Raw genomic sequence first — 13,680 nt, 5'->3', positions numbered from 1 at the left:
TGTGAGAAAGGCATAGGATTTGTATTAAAATCTACGATTTATTCAAAACTATGTTTCCGTGTTTAAAAAGTTTTAAAAACTAGATTTGTATACGCAGAAATCCTTATTCTGGTTACGTGGCAAGGCGGAGGCAGATTATCAGTGCAGTTTCACAGTTCGCAAAATTCAATAATTAACCGCTTACTCGCAGTAGTTAGCATGCATGTTTATGCAGAAAGCTTATTGCAGTGCCATTTGATGATGATTCATTTTTGGGCAATTTTAATAGCGCACCTGTTCCCTGCGGTATGAAGGTATAAAACTTTCAGCTCAGCATATCTAAATACGCATATCACGCAGCGCCATTCGGCATGCAGCTCCTACCTGTTCGGAAGCAGCTGTTGCGCAAGGCGCTCAGTTCTTTTTTTTTTATTCGATAGCGTTAAAGAGCCCGTTAGCCGAAAATCTGGCGTCGGCGGCTGTGCGCCAGTGTGGTTAGCGCAGAACAAAGAGGACTACACTGCCAGACGGCAGCTAAAATTATGTATGTATGTAGTTATTTCACCTTCATTTTCTGCAAAATAGCGGAGCTAATACAAAAAAAGTCAGTGGCCTCGAACCTGTAAATAACATGCAAAATGAATATTACTTTCCTTCAAAGATACTTTGTTCACAATATTAGTCGGAAGTGATAAAGTATCATACTTAACTATAAGAAAAAAATCCGCCACCAGTTAATCTAACCGCTCAGCTCACCAGACGAGCGCGTTAACCCACAACGCCATGCGCGGCACGTGCGAAACATCTCAATTATTGTCCAGGTGGTGGTGGTACAAACTTTATTCATTGAAGGCCAAAAAATTAAAAAAAGTAAAATTATGTTGCCGCCGTTCCGTGGGTGGCCTTCCGGCTGCTGGTCGTGGCCTCCAGGTCACGCCTGGCGGCGACTTCCGCTGCCCAGGTCGTAAGCCGCTGTTGAATATGCGGCTCCGAGCTGGCCAAAGCAGCCTCCCACAGCTGCGGGCTGTTTATTTGCCAGGAGACGGGGGGAAAGTGCGCCGGACAAGAGTAAAGAATGTGAGCATAGTCTGCTCGGGGAGAGCTGCAAAGCGTGCATTGGGGCGAGAAGGCACCGGGGTGAATAAGGGCAAGGCGTGCAGGGGAGAGGAAAGTGTGGGCCTGTAAATGGCGCCACGTATTCTGTTCGATTTTAGATAGGGACTAGCGTTAATGCCCTGTTCATGGATGCCTAGGCCTGCAACGACTACTCCTTAAGCCCGGTATCCAGGAGGGCGCGCGCTCGACATGTGCCGCCAGCTATGAAGACCACGCACCCAACGAGCGCGCGCCATCACCGCCGTGTGGAAGTGCTGAAACAGATTCCTGCCTGGAAGAAGCACTATGTGACTTGCGGGCTTGGCAAATAAACACTGCCGTAGAATCAGCCAGAAATGCTTTCTCATAACACTCTATGGCTAAAGGATCATAAATTTGCTTTAAAGATGCATTGTTTAGAATATATTAGCTATACTCAGCTGAGGCCTTTGGTGCCACAAGAATATTTATTCACTGATACATGTGATCACGACTTGCAAAGTAATTGCTCTTGTGGGGCAATTTAAATGTATGCATGTAAGGGCCGCGCTGCAAGTGGCTAAAGTAACGGTAAAATAATCCCGGGCACTGTTGCAATCTTTTTTTTTTGTTGCTGCGGGCAGCCGCCTTACCAGTTAGCATGTTCCGCAACGAAAATCTGTTCTTTAATTTACGCCCAGTGCCACAGAAACATGGCTTTAAAATTTTCTATCTCGCGAAAGACATTTATATTGTAACAGATGAAATGGTTTTAATACAGTTGAACTTCGTATGAAGGACGGACACACACGGCACAGAAAAACTCGGATCAGTCTGCACGCTTCTCGCTTCCTCCACTTCTGCTGCTTCTGCAGCTGCTTGGCGTGCCGCTACGCGGCGTAACAATTCCCCCCGGGCAAACGATTCTCGTCCTCGAGAAAATTAGCTAGGTCGAAGATGGCAGCGCTTCATGCGAGCCACGTGAACAATTTGTGTCTGCGGGATCGGCGGTTATCCGTCATGACTTTGGTGATAACGTAATTCACGTCATCAGTTAGTCCAACACGACCAAGGGTCCATCGTACTTGCAGAAAAACTTCTCATAAAATTCTCGCTTGCGAATAGGCGTCGAAAGCCAGACGTAGTCTCCAGGGGAGTAAGCAACCGCACGGTGATGCCGATAGTAGTGTTCTTTGGAGCGACTTTGAGAAGCCAGTGTGCGTAAGCGGGCTATACGACGGGTTTCTTCGGCACGGCATAGTATCTGGGAAACAGACGCATCGTCGTTGGGAGAAAATGGGAAGATGCTGTCTAAGAAAACGGGGGGAGTTCTTGCATAGAGTAAACAGAAAGGAGAAAAGCCTGTAACTTTATGATTTTCAGTGTTGTAAACGGTAGCACTGAATCCCAGTTGCGATGGTCAGACGAGACGTATATTGACAACATTGTTGTCAAGGTGCGGTTGGTGCGCTCGGTGAGACCGTTGGTCTGCGGATGATACGGTGTCGAGTGTCGGTAATGTGAACCACGAAGTCGGAGCATTTCTTCCACAACATCAGCAGTGAATTGCCGACCACGATCACTTATAATAACACGGGGTGCGTCATGGCGAAGAATAACAGAATTCAAAAGAAACGACGAAACGTCAGCAGCGTCTGCGGTAGTGAGAGCAGCGGCCTCCGCGTATCTAGTAAGATAGTCAACGCAGACGATAACCCAGCGGCAGCCCTCCACAGTCTTTGGAAAAGACCGAGCTGGTCAATTCCAATCTTTTCAAAAGGTGAGGTAGGTGGCTTGACGGGTTGTAAAGGTCCGGCCAGTGTGGTGGTGCGTGCCTTAAGTCGTTGGCATTTTTCACATGTCGCAACGTATTGCTTGGTGGGCTTATACATTTTTGACCAAAAAAAATGCTAGCGAATTTTTTGCAGGGTACGAAAGAAGCCTAGATGTCCAGAGGTAATATCATCGTGCATGGCATGCAAACCTTGTGCACGGAGACTTTTCGGGACGACCAAAAGGAGGGCAGCACCGTCAACTGAGTAGTAGTTCTTGATCAAAACACCATCTTCGAATGTAAACTGCGTTGACTCGGCCCTTATTTCTGCCTCTTGTATAAGAGGCTGTAGTGACCGGTCGTTGCGTTGCTGTCGCCTAAAGGTCGCCATACTAGGAAACGTCGACGCGATTGGGGCTAAACACCCGCCGAAGCCGTCATCATCGTTAACGGAAGTCGGCAATGGGTGCCGTGACAAGCAGTCTGCATCACTTATGTCGTCCACTCTTGTACGCGACACGAAAGTTGTATTCTTGTAGGCGTAACGCCCAGCGCGCCAGACGACCAGATTGATCGCAAAGTCCGATGAGCCAGCATAGCGAATGGTGGTCAGTAACTGTGGTGAAGTAGCGTCGATATAGGTATGGTCGGAACTGGTCCACAGTGAACACAACTGCCAGGCACTCCAATTCGGTAACTGTGTAGTTCCGTTCACATTTTGTCAACGTACGGCTGGCATATGCAACAACGTGTTCAGCCCCACTATGCAGCTGCACAAGCAAAGCCCCAAGACCGACGCCACTGGCGTCAGTGTGGACCTCCGTCACAGCAGAAGGGTCGAAGTGGCGCAGCAGTGGTGCTGAAGTTAGAGAAGACTTGAGTAGATTGAACTAAAGATTGTCGCTCTCTAAACTGGCACTTCTCCGAATTCAAAATGAGGCCCGCTTTACCAATGCATTCAAGAACTTGTGTTCTTAGAAGGTCTTTCCAAAAAGGATAACATCATCAAGAGAACACATGCATATTTCCCATTTGAGGCCACGAAGGATAGTGTCTATAAATCGCTCGAACGTCGCGGGAGCGTTGCATAATCCAAAGGGAATTACATTAAATTCGTATAAACCATCTGGGGCTACAAAAGCAGTCTTCTCACGGTCCGATGGATGTAGGGAAATTTGCCAATAGCCAGATCGCAAATCAACAACGGAGAAATATGACGCCGAATGTAGACAGTCGACAGCGTCATCAATCCGAGGTAACGGGTATACGTCTTTGTTACCGCATTCAAACGACGGTAGTCTACACAAAATCGCCAAGAATTCTCTTTTTTTCGCACCAGGGTCACAGGTGCGGCCCAAGGACTGGAAGATTCTCGGATGATTTCTTTGTGCAGCATTTCGTCCACCTGTTCTTAAATTATCTTGCGCTCTGCCGGGGAGACTCTAAGGGTTTTGGCGAATAGGGGGTGCGCTTCCTGTGTTAATTTTGTGCTGTAGACGAGAAGCTGGGAAATGGCTACCCGATCCATTTGAGGCAAAGTCGATCGCTTTGGCATCAGTTGTCAAAATGTCTTGCAGAATGCGACGTTTACTAGATGGGAGCGATTTGTTGACCATGCCCTCAAACTCAGCACAATATTCAGACTTGTCTTTCGCGGCTCCTCTGCAATCGGAAATAATCTCGCGACTGTCAAACCAGAAGGAAGACGAACAGGCTCTTCTGACACGTTCACAACCCACAGGTATGCGCGACCATCCTCCGCCTCTACTACGGAGCGTGGCACCAAAATATTTTTTTTTTCGATCCATTCGAGACATCTGGCTAGACGACTATTGAATGTTTACCCATGAAGGATTCATATGACTTCACGGGGAGAAACTTCGCCGTCATCGCAGTTAGCAGCACATCTTCCTTCAATGCGAGAACTCCTTGATGACTGAGACATGTTATCTACTAATGCGGGGATAATGTTCGGCTGCAAACAAATTTTGCCGGCACTAAAGTCTAAAGTCGCACCACACTCTGTCCCACACAAGCATAACTTTCTGTCGAAGGCGGTTCTTAAATGAAAGGCTCATAACTGGCACAGCGGCCCCAGTGTCAACGAAAGCATCCGTTTAAACATTGTCTACACACTGAAACTTTGTTCTTTAGCATGATGATAGGTAGAGGTATGCGTGAAATTGACCGTCCGGCGACCTTACCTCCATCGATCGCACCACCTAGTTTCCCAGCGGTGGAGAAACAAAGCGGTGACGTGGAGATGGCGAACGGGGTTGTCGCTGCCGTGGGGGAGTTATGCTGCGATCGGACACAGGGGAGTCATTCCGTGCGTGGCGTTGAGGGGAAGAGGGCCGATAGAAGGTAGCATGTGGCTGCAGTTCCCACTGGGCACCATTCGTGAAGCGCGGTGCTCGTTGAACAGCGGGTCGGGAAATTTGACGACGTGGGCAAAAGCGGAAGATATGTCCGCTGCCCCCACAGCAGTAAGATACAGGTGGCTGGTTGCAGGGTCCTCTCCACGCCGTTGTTATAAGATGATTCGCCATTATTTTGTCTAACCCATGGCGTGCGTTCCCATGATGATACGGACCTCGATGTCGGGTGGTAGGGTACATCGAAATTTGTACCTTGCCGCTGAATATCCAGCTCTTCGCGTATAATCCTCCTCACCATAGAAGCGATGTCTTCAGCCTCCGGAATATCGATACGGGCAACAGTTGTCACATTTGAAAGACAGCGAAATTTGGGCGCTATCCGACGTGCCTTTAATGCCTGAAATGCCCGGCACTGCTTCATGAGATCTGCAACTGTGGCAAGGGTGTACCGCGAAATAAGAAAGTTGTACACATCCTCAGCAATCCCCTTGAGAAGGTGCCCTACCTTATCATCTTCTGACATCTGCCGGTTTAAAATGCGACAAAGTTTCAATATTTCTTCGTTATAACGTGTGCATCTCTCACCGGTAAGCTGGGCTCTATGGGAAAGCTGATGCTCAGCGCGTTCCTTCTTCGCAAGGGTATCCCCAAAGGACTTCGTATTTTCTTCAACAAATCGGTCCCAGGTCGTTAGGATTTCTTCGTGGTTATCAATCCAAGTCAGAGCCGTGCCAGCGAGGAAGAAAACAACATTGTACAGACGGACGATTGATTCCATCAGTTGTACTTGCTGCATCTTTCGCAATGTCGGAGCCATTCCTTAACGTCATCTTCAGGCTCACCGTGGAACGTACGCGGCTCTCGCTGGTGGGGAAAGGTCGTCGTCTCTTCAGGTCGCTGCTCATGTCATGAGTCTGCGTCGTGCGGGTGGTAGCCATTGAAAGGTACTGTTGAGGATATAAAGGTGGCAAACCTGCTACACGACGGCTGAGACGAGGTACTGGTGGATCCAGAACGTTTTTACCCAGCACCTCCACCAAATGTAACAGATTAAATGGTTTTAATACAGGTGAACGTCGTATGAAGGACGGACGCACACGGCTCAGAAAAACCCGGATCAGTCTGCACGCGCCTCGCTCCTCCACTTCTGCTGCTTCTACAGCTGCTCAGTGCGCCGCTACGCAGCGTAACAATATATATCGAATGATTCCAGCCAATCGCGTCTGTTTCCAAAATGTTCTAGATTATTCTAGTAGCCTGTTCTTCGCAGAATTTAAATTGGGCGCTCAAGAGTGCAAAGGGCATTCCGGAGCTGACGACCAGCGTGCGCCGTTTGCTGATGTCGCTACCGCTGAGTTTAGTTCTTTTGCGGGCATCTAAGCCCAGTAAAGGGTTCATTCTAAAGCTAGAATGCCCGCCTGTTTATTAGTGACCAAAGAAATGTCGCCAGCATGTACAAAATAGTATATGCTCTCTGGAGTAGTTTCCAAACGAACGATGCTGCGTTTTGTCACTGGATAAATTTTGTATTCGCGATAAATTGGCTATATTACAGTAGAGATTCACTGATCAACAAATAATGAGTGAACGGTCAACGGCAGTGCGCAAGAATGACCTCCCTTGATATGCGGCTTGGCTTTACCCGCCGATGTGGACCGGCGCTTGCTTCCGGATCTGAAGTTCGCAAACTTCTCATATGTGAATACACATTTGCAATTCAAATGCGTGCCTCTTTCTTTCAAGCCATTGTTTTTTGTCCCAAATGCGTATAAGGACATGACCTCAGGTGCCTGTTTTGAGTTTTGTTTATTCCGTTTTCAGCGCAGCTTCCACCGTGATCCAAACACCACTCGTTTTAGATGGACTCTTTTCCTAAGATATAGTCATAGTGACGCCCATGATACAACAGATAGTGCATAGCTTCCATGCTCAGCGCAGAGGCAATATTTTGTTTCAACGCCCGTCTCTTCCAACCGATTGTATTGGTGCACAACATCTTCATTGCGCCAAACGTTCGTTTTTAAAACTAATACTAGAGTGCCGATAATTGTAACGTGCTCCAACTAGTACTTACTGCTGGATGTCAGAACAGACTGGGAAGGCACGCCAGAACGTTCTGAAACAAAAAAGCAGTCAATACAAATTTATGTATCGGCAATGCAACTTAGATATAATTTTATACAATATTCAGTCGAGGCTCATTATTCTGGACGACATTCCTCGTGACTATAAATACAAGTCTACTGGGCTTCGGAATCGGAAGCCATGGAAGGCATCCTATGAAAGAATGGAGATGTCAGTTCTTCAATGCCCAGCGCAGAGGCAATATCTGATGTCAAAATCTGTCTCCCAGCTGATTTCTTTGGTGCACAACGTCTTCATTGCGTGAAACGTTCCTTTTTAAAACTAATACTAGAGTTCTGATAATCGTGACGTGCTGCAACTAGTACTTACTGCTGCTTGGCAGTGTCGGCTGCGACGGCTGTCCCGAACTTTCTGAAGCAAAACAGCAGTCAATACAATTTTAAGTACCATCAATGCAACATAGATACCAATTTTAACACAATATTTAGTTGAATTGAATTATTCTGGATGACAGTAATGACACTCCGCGTGACTATGAATCCATGTCTATTGGGCTTTTGGGCTTCGGAAGCCATGGGAGGCATGCTACTAAAGAATGAAGAGATGTCAGTTCTTCAACGCGCAGCGCAGATGCAATATCTGGTGTCAACACTCGTCTCTACCAATGAATTTCTATGGTGCAAAATTTCTTCATTAAGGCAAAAGTTCCTTTTTGAAACTTATAGTAGAGTTCCGATAATCGTGACGTGCTGCAACTAGTACTTACCGCTGGATGGGCGCATTGCAGAGGCGGCCTGTCGAGAACTTCCTGAAGCAGAACAGCAGTCAATACGATTTTATTTACCATCAATGAAACTCAATTTTCAACTTTACCACACATTTAGTTGAAGTTCATTATTATGGATAAAAACAAAGGACATTCCTTGTGACTATGTATGCGTCTATTTGGCTTTGGCTTCGGAAGCCATGGCAAGCATTGTACGAAAGAATGAGATTCAGCTCATGGGCAAACGCATTTAAAGGCAGTGCCCTGGCAGGCTACGGCAGAGTAACTGTGCGTTTCATAGTAAATGAGTATTTTGTATAGTGACAGCGTATGTAATTATTTTTATAGAATGAGATAATACTTGCTCATGCTAGAAGTTCACACGGCAGAGTGAAAAGGCTGACCTATTATTATCATCAGCAGAAGCAGCAACCTGACTATACCCACTACAGGGCGAAAGCCTCTCCCATATTTCTCCAATTACTCCGGTTTTGTGCTAGCTGCATTTAGTTGACCCCTGCGAACTTCTTAACCTCATCGCCCACCCTGCACGCCTCCTATCTCTTAATGTTACTCCTACCATTTTTCATTCCATATCCCACTGCGTTGTCCTCAACTTAAGTAGAACCTTCTTGGTTAGCCTCCACGTTTCAGCCCCATAGGTGAGTACAGGTAAGATGCAACTGTTGTATACTAGTCATAATCTGCGAGTGCTTGCCAAATGCCCTCCGTCTCAATCTTATCCTTCTTATTTCCTTTTCATGGTCCAGATCTGCGGTTACTACCTCTCCTAAGTAGACATATTCGGCTACTACTTCCAGTGCTCTGCTGCCTAACGTAAATTGCAGTTCCTTCCCGAGGCTGTTCAACATTACCTTAATCTTCTGCATATTGATTTTCAAGCCTACCTTTCTATTTTTCCTGTATAGGTCACCAATCGTTTTTTGCAGTTCATCTCCCGAGTTGCTTAGCAAGGCAATGTCGTCAGCAAATCGCAGATTGCTGAGGTAATCTCCATCTACCCTTATCCCTAACTGCTCCCATTCCAAGTATCTGAATACTTCCTCTAAACAAGCTGTGAATAGTACTGGGAAAATCGTGTCTCCTTGCCTAACACCTTTCTTTATGGGAATTTTGTTTCTTTATGGAGAAGTATGGTTGCTGTGCAGCCACTGTATACATCTTCCAGCACTTTGACGTACGGCTCGTCTACCCCCTGATTTCGCAATGCCTGCATCACCGCCGAGGTTTGTATTGAGTCAAATGCTTCTTCGTAATCAATGAATGCTATGTATAAGGGACGGTTATATTCCGAACATTTTTCTATCACCTAGTTGATGGTATAGATATGATTGATAGTAGAGTACCGTTTCTGAAACCCTGCTTGATTCTTTGCTTGATTGCAGTCTAAGGTTGTCCTGATTCTATTAGCGATTACCTTAGTAAATACCTTATACGTAACAGATAATTAGCTGACTGGTCTGTAATTTTTAAGGTCCTTGGCGTCCCTTTTCTTATGAATGAGGATGATATTTGCGTTATTTCATGGTTCCGGTACCGTCGATGACACCAGGCACTTAGTATACAGGGTGGCCAGTTTTTCTAGCATGATACCCCTGCTGTCCTTTAACAAATCTATAGTTATCTAATCCTCTCCAGCTGCTTTCCGCCTTTTCATAGTTTCTATTGCTATCTTAACCGCGTCCTTCGTCACTGGTGGAAGGTCTGACAGTTTTTCCTTACCGCCAATCTGATTACTCTCCTGACTACTTATAGATCAGTATCGAACTCCTCGGCTACTTTGACTACCTTGTCCATATTCGTGATGATGTTGCCCGCCTTGTCCCGTAGTGCATGCAGCTGATTTTTGCCTATGCCCAATTTCTTCACTGCTTTAAGGCATTCCCCGTTCTTTACACCATGCTCAATTTTCTCCATGTTATGCTTCCTTATATCGGCCACTTTGCGCTTACTGATTATGCTTCTTTATATCGGCCACTTTGCGCTTACTGATTAGCGTTGATTTAACAGTATTTAATATATTATATATGAGGTAGGAATTCGGCGGCTGCGGTGCTCCAGAGCGAATAAATGGAAGAGAAATCCCGCGACCTCCACCAAGTGTTAAGCGGGGATCCAGGCACTGGTAGCGGGCACTGGTAGCGAGCAGGACCGGAGCAGGGGTGGCCTAACTTGCAGTCAGCTAGTCCGCAAAATCACTTTCTCTTCCTCCTTCTCGGTGATCCGCCCACTTAATGGGAACCTCTTCTTTACATAATATCTGATACAACCAGTAGGCCGTGCCACCTACTAGATTATAAAATAAACTGGGTATTATTTCTATTACTTTTTTTTGCGGCATTCGTCAAAAAATGCAAATAATGTTTAGCGCTGCTCGGATGGCCACTTGCGTCTGACAGACCTGACGCAGAAACAGAAATATTTAATTCCTGAATCACGTACCAGCAGCAGTGAAAACATATTTCATCGTGATGGTCAGCCGTACCATACCCAATGCAAGGCGAGACCTCTCTTATATTCCTCCTATTAACTGCTCCTGTGCTCTTTGCATCCTTTTGAGCCTTGGAATATTTAACCTCGTCCACCAACTCAATTTTGTGCCGTGCACTGTTCTTCCATGGAATCCAGTTTGTGAGCCTCTGCAGCCAGCGAATATCCACCTCCCCGCATTACATGTCCTACCCATGCCCATTTCGTATTAACATTATGCCTATAGCCCTGCCATTCTCACATCTTTCACGTTACACGTTGTCTGTGTGTGAATTGGCCGTAGATAGTTATTTGTGCGTGACGAATTTTATAACATTGCTTCATATAGTTCGAACACACAACCCAAAGAGAAACCCAGACACACATATTCTGGGAACCCTCTATGAAGCTGCGGAGAAAAAGAACCGTCGTAAAGATTCGATTACGGCACACGTGCGAAGCCATTACAAAAATTTCGTCTACTGCCCCTAACATTCTCCCACTCTACAATGCATGTCGCCATCAGCCCCACGCAATGTATCCAAACAGATCCCTATTGGATTAACCTCTAGGTACGTTAAAAGTGATGAAGTTCGAATGCAGAACATTGGTTACCCGCCAAATATAAGTGTAGCATGCCATCAATGCCCACCATTAAATTCATGTCGCCAAATCACAAAATTGAAAGAAATAATTCGGGTTGCATAAACGCCATTTAACGCCTTTGAAAAGTGACATTAAACAAAATTCAGAGAAGTGCATAGTCTGCACTAGAGAAATGCGAAAGCCTGAACGTTGATGCTGCACATGGCATATCGCGCGCCTGTTGTAGAGCTTCTGCTACAAAGAGTTGGGCTCATGCCGCCGAGTGGAAATTTACTTTCCTTGGCACGCATTCGTTGCACTGCTATATATATGAATACAACTGGAGAGCTTATAATTATAAGTGTAGGATTGCAGATAGCAGAAACTCTAGGCAAGAAGAACACATCTCGCGGAATCTCGTGAACTGATCTCACCCACACGTGACTTGCACTATTACCCAACAAAGTATTTCGCCTTAAAGATGGCACGTGCATACCGAAAACACTTAGTACTGCCTTAGGCGTACCACTTTAACCAAAGCTTATTAATACCTTTTCTCATTGATCTGAACACAGCTCTGTTGATTGGTAAATGTTCATTTATTCTTATACGTATTAGGTTTCGAAAGGGCGCTTGAAAAACTTAGGATCAGTAAATTAAGTTTACCGCTACTTTTAGAGACATGACCGCTATAACACAGATGAAGAACCTTGTATTTATCAGATCGTTCTATGTTTCGGTACAAATTAACACATACATCAAATAAATTCGCATTAATAATAAATAAAGCGAACAATGAATACAGCCTTTCCCGATACTACAATAAATCTTGTATAACATGAGATAGTTGTAGTTTGGCGTAGATTGTCTTGGTAGATGATATACATAGATGGCATTATAGCTATCATCGCCGCACTTATTGACGGCTGTCTGGGCTATTTATATCAGTCTGCGGTAGCTGCGTAGGACAAAACTCACTATTCATTTGAATTCTGACTGTATTCCTCGGCTTATCAGGGGGCCGTTCGAGCGACGTGCTTCACTCTTCACGTCAAATTGAGGCGCTCAAAAACAATAGTCCAATCAGAGTAATATCGATAACAATCTAGGAATGCTTCGACGTGGCCTAGTAGCAGAGCGCCTAACTTGCAATCCAAAGGTCGATGAGAGAATTTTAGTGAGCTAGATGATGCTTTGACGGCTGGCATCGAGAACAAAAACGACATGAGGACACAACAAAGCTCCTAAAACGCTGCGATTGGATCTCGCCATAATCGCTCAATAAATAAGCCAGAATGAAAATCTTAAATTGGCAGGCAATCAATGTTCAAGGGAAACCATTCCGAAGACATAGTCCTCTTGAAGTACTTGTTTCGCACTAAAGCTATGAACATTTAGGAACTACGTATAAGCAGAAGTTTTCTCACATTTTGTTGATTAATTTTAGAATGAACATTTAGCGCAAATATTTGTGTAAGTAGACCGAAATTTCCCAATGGGCTCGCTAGCACTGACACGCCCTTCTGATGCAGTTTGTTAGGGCTTGCGAGCGCATCGGGAAATACCGGCAAGCACTAACACACTGCTTCACAGGAGCGCATCAGTGCTCAGGGTACTATGGACTGGACCATTGAATGGAACGCAACCTTTTTCAGAGAGCCGAAAACATTAAGGTCTCTGTGTGGTGTTCCCGCCTTTAGTTTTCTAATAGAAGAATTAGATAATTTTTGTTAGAATGCTTTAGCGTGCCGGTGAAAGAGAACCTGTTTTCAGCATTGTAAAACGTATAAAATGGATTAGCACTGCTAGCAGGATCCCCACAGTACGGACCGAGGTTGCTGTTTGCTTTAAAAATGCTTCCAAAATTAGACTCTTAAGAAGTTACATACATCGATGGATAACATACGTAATGATGCATAAACTCATCAACAAATACATTCCCTGCCTGTTTTCTTGTTAGATCCTGGAGTGCGCGGTTGACGGGTCGAAGGATTAGATTTTGCGCTCGTTAATGAAGAAGCCTGAATAATTTTGGCTGCACATGCTGTAACACTGTCCGATATGCTGCGTTTACTCACCAAATGGTGCCTGCACATATATAACACGTACACTCCTAGTGACTCTGGCTTTGTCGCTGCTGCAAGCGAGCTCTAGGTAAGCCGCCCGCAAAATGCAATTTCCTGACGTTGCATATATTTGGGGCTTGCATTGAGCACGCAACATTTCCTTTTGCCATTTGTAAGGGCAACCATAGAATAAACCAAGAACCAGATAATATAAGTGAGAATCAACCATCTTTGCTTCGGGACGTGTGTTGCGAATAATGGCATGGACGGACGTAATTTCGCGTCGTGCTCTTTACATGAACGAAAAATAGGCAACTCGTTCACTTTCAAAAATAGCCCCTTGAATTGCACATTACTACGGTTCATTGTAACCATGCTCTCAGCAAACGTTGTCGTTCAGGTTACCTCTTTCCATAACATTTGTGATGTTAAGTTCACGCCCCTAAATTAACCTGTGTCTGATCTACATGCACGGGAATCAGA

The sequence above is a fragment of the Amblyomma maculatum genome, chromosome 9, assembly GCF_055883805.1.
Source record: "Amblyomma maculatum isolate TAMU_Amacu chromosome 9, ASM5588380v1, whole genome shotgun sequence".
Lineage (NCBI taxonomy): Eukaryota > Metazoa > Arthropoda > Arachnida > Ixodida > Ixodidae > Amblyomma > Amblyomma maculatum.
This window is presented reverse-complemented; position numbering follows the sequence as displayed.